The 4,373-nt window shown below is 37.7% G+C and overlaps 1 long non-coding RNA gene across 1 annotated transcript; it reads left to right on the top strand.

The window, feature by feature from the left end:
• The first annotated feature begins 791 nt into the window (after positions 1–791).
• On the top strand, positions 792–2,796 carry LOC140171364 (uncharacterized). Its single transcript, XR_011861589.1, has 3 exons — positions 792–880; positions 1,887–2,075; positions 2,652–2,796. It is a non-coding gene; the product is annotated as an uncharacterized lncRNA (long non-coding RNA).
• Positions 2,797–4,373: the final 1,577 nt, after the last annotated feature.

Raw genomic sequence — 4,373 nt, forward strand, 5'->3', positions numbered from 1 at the left:
TGAAGCTCTCACTGTTACACAAAAATGGTACAAGTAACCCTTTCAATTTGACATTTTAATTTTAAGTTTCAAAATTCTGTTGCAGGGTACTGTTGTCTTTGATAAGATCTATGCATTTGATGGAGATACAGGACTGTCCAATCCCAATGATGTCTATATTACATTGATTGATGGAGGTATGTAGCATAAGTTTTGTTCACTTGGGCCTTACTGTTGAAAGTAGCTCGTTACATTATAAGATATCTCATACATGTAAAATCATCAAAAGTAACATGCAAGTAGCTAAGTAAGTGTGTTTAGATGGGCACTATGACTGTTAAGTTTACTTTTGAAAGTAGTTGACAGTAAGTTGACTTTACTTGCAATCGTCTGAACAAGCCTTCTATTACTGGATTTATCACACAAAATGTAAAATGTGAAAGAGAATGGTCTGATCATATATATCTATTGTTTCCTACCAGGATTCATTAACCCTAACGTAGAGTCCAAATTTCTCCGTTTTGTAAATATTAACCCTTTGAACCCCAAATGCCGCTTTTGCACATCATAGAGTATTGGATATACCGAAATGCCACTTTTTATGCATACAGATGAGTTCAATACAACCTTTGACATTTGTACCATTTAGACCAATCAGATAACTTGTTATCATGGTTATAGCGGGAGTTAGGCATACATAATTATGGCAGGGTCAGCAAAAATAGTGAACAAAACTACCAAAATATGTCATAAAAACGCTAATTTCCGCTAATGTGTCTTTATTTGTATTGCAGGTTTTGGACACTTCATTCTTGATGGCGCATTTGCTAATGAGGGAAAACTTATTATTGCTCAAGAATTAGATCGGGAAGTTACCGACTCATATATACTTACAATTCAGGTAGATATGCATGTTTAGACATTATTTGTGTGTTGGTGCTTCAGTATTCACCTGAAACCGAGGACACAAACAAGATTTTTCACGCTCAAACCATGGACCTACCTGCAAACAAGCATCATCCTCAGTTTGCAGACGTCTAAAGTTTGTTCGCCTTATGTATAGGCAGAAAAAATAAGAAGAATCCTAACACTGATGTGATGTGCACGCTGTTGGGCGCAGTGCTTACACTAGTTGTGCGTTGTGTAATGCATGACTAGCACATGCTTATGTGAATTTACACGAGCGAGCGTGAGGTGGGACTTTATTGGTGTGCACAGTAACAAAAGTCAACTAATATCCACCATAAGCTGAACAAACTTTACAGTAGGTTGCAACTGCATGCCAAATACATTTTAAACACTATTGTGCATTCTATTACCTCCACGACCCATTATTCAAAATCGCGCACTGTGATTTGTTGAAACGCGTCACGTGAGAGCCCATTATTCGAGCCCATTGGTCGAGCGCCGTAACACATTCTACGCACAGCATCACGCTTGGTTACGCGTGCAATATTTCCACGATACGCGCTGTCACTTACGCGTACGCGCTCTACCTTGAAGTAAACAACTTAAAATATTTGTGCCAAAAATAATATTTTCTCTTTAAATCGCACTATTTTCTGGTAATAGAATAGAAATAAAGGGTGCAGCATTATCCTTTACACGCAAATAATGTGTCCTCGGCAGTAAAACGTTTCAAATGGAATCAGCATATTAAGCAGCTCTATTTGAATTTCATACATCCTCTGAGAAAGATTCAACCTGAATCTTCCAAAGAGGGAGGGTGAGTATCAACAAGAGTTGGTAATATGCTAATTCCATTTTAAATTCATACTCCCCATGTGGAAGATATTTCCAAAATCTTCCACAGGGGTAGTGTGGATTTTAATGGAACGGCCCATTGAATAGCTATGTTAAACAATTCCTGCCTATATTGATTATATTGTACACCATTACACCAACAGGCTAAAGAAGATGACAGCAGTCAAGCAGATGAATTCATCACATCCGAAACGGTGATTGATGTCACAGTGCTAGATGTGAATGATGAAGCTCCTATATTCTCTACTCTACCAGATGATGTCTACCTACAGGAGAACTCTCCTGCTAACACACCATTGAATTTAGGGGTTACTGTTTCTGATGGAGACACTGTAAGTTGTGGTATTGGGATACTGATTATGTAAAGAAACCTAAATGAAGAATGTACATAATTTTTTGGCCCCACACATATGTGGGACTTACGTTATCATCAATATAAATCATCAATTACGTTATTATCAAGATGCTGTGAACTATCAAATCGCAACAGTTAAAAATAGTTGCTAACCTTAATAATAGCTGTACAAAATGTTTTTTTCAAACAATTTCCATGCTTTTTGAAGATCATTTCCCTTTCATATTTATCTCGATCTATCCAATTTACAGTACCCTTTCCGCGTATTAGCACATTGGAATTTTGCTACCATTTTCTCCAATTTTTCATGTTTTGACACCCCAAACACGATACGCGCATATCGTACCTACCCACAAAAACCTACCCTTTTAACATGTTGTTTTCTCACCGATGGTGTAAAGGCCTCAGTTCGAGTGACCCCCAGGCCGTTACCATGGTTACACAGTCCTTCTGTTAGCTGGGAGTGCTCTGATTAGTCAGTGTTCATTTTATAATTATGCCACATTGGACTTACACTGATTGAGATATCTAAAACATTATCCTCTACTCATAGGCTCCAAACGCAGAGTTTACCCTGTCACTGGTTGGAGACGAGGGCGCCTTCAAACTTCAACAGACTGAGATATATGGTGTTGGCACTGTAGATGTGAGAGTAGCGAGCAAGGATTTATTGGATTATGAAACAAGGGAAGGGAAGAGATTTGATTTTATGGTAAGTGTAAACAAGGGAAGGAAGAGATTTGATTTTATGGTAAGTGTAAACAAGGGAAGGGAAGAGATCTGATTTTATGGTAAGTGTATGGTACTATTTGAAGTCAACATTTTCATCATTGTTGATAATAAATTGTTTGTCATTGTCACTCATAGTTATTACTGTCATTATCATCATTATTGTCATCATTGTTATCATTATCGTCATCATCATCATCATTGGTATCATCATCATCGTCATCATAATCATTATGATTATCATCGTCATCATAATCATTATGATTATCATCATCATCGTCTTCATTATAATATCATCATCGTCATCATGATAATGATCATCATCATTGTAATGATCATCATCATCATCTTCATGAACTTGGCATCCTCACAGTCATGACTATCAATGTTCAAGAATTGCATGACTCTGATTGCTTGATTGATTGATTGATTGATTGATTGATTGATTTTTAATTGATTAATCAATCAAATTTGCTTTATACGTTTCAGGTAGTAGCTTCAGAGGTAGGCCATGCTGATGTCATGTTTAACGTCACGGTGTTCCTGGTAGATGTTAATGACAACTCACCAGTGTTTGACAGTGACACATATGAATGTACAATTCTGGAAAATTCTCCAGTGGATACTCCTGTGTGTCAAGTAACGGTATGTACACTGATAAACCAAAGTATTTATTTAAAAGACTTATTAAGCAATTTTCTGTACAAAATATTTTTTCTAACTGACACAGTACCACCAAATGATCACCAATTAGGCCTATATTAAAAATTGGAATAGAGCAAAGTAAATTTCTCGACCATATACTGCGTCTTGAAGACGACGAGCCTGTGAAAGACTGCCTTTATATTCCACCACATGGGAAGAGGAAACCGGGACGGCCGCGCACACTGTACTTACAGTATGTACAGCACCTCCTGGGACATACTGAAGGGATGCTGCAGCCAAACAAAATTGTTTCGCTTGCCCAAGATCGCAATAGTTGGAGCAAGCTTGTAGTTGCCTGATCCGCAGCCGACTGATGATGATGATGATGCTTGCTCCAAAAATGATATACCGTATTGTTTGTAATAAACGCTCCCCCTCTAATAAACGCCCCCCTCCAATTTTTCTGTGAAAAATTTACAAAAATGCGAACATTTCCATGACATATCGTGTAGGTAAGCTTAAAACTTGCATCAGTCATGTCAGTCACGGTCGCTAAATTGAATGGACAAAACCTATTATGACTCAATTCCCATACATTTCACTGCATAATTATGGTAGAATTTCACTAATTCCATGCACTTACAGGTGTAATTTTGTTGTATTCCCCACAAAAATATCATTCCAGGTGTAATTTTGTTGTATTCCCCACGAAAATATCATTTTCTGTGGGCGCCGCCATCATGTATAGTGTGAATCCCTCCTTTTAATAGGAGCACCATCGGGAAATTGAACATGATTTTTAAGCCGCTTTTTCACTGACAATTCACTTCCAATAAACGCCCCCTTTTTGGAAAAATGCAACGCCCCCGGGGCGTTTATTACAAACAATACGGTAGTCTGA

The sequence above is a fragment of the Amphiura filiformis genome, chromosome 15 (genome assembly GCF_039555335.1).
Source record: "Amphiura filiformis chromosome 15, Afil_fr2py, whole genome shotgun sequence".
Classification (NCBI taxonomy): domain Eukaryota; kingdom Metazoa; phylum Echinodermata; class Ophiuroidea; order Amphilepidida; family Amphiuridae; genus Amphiura; species Amphiura filiformis.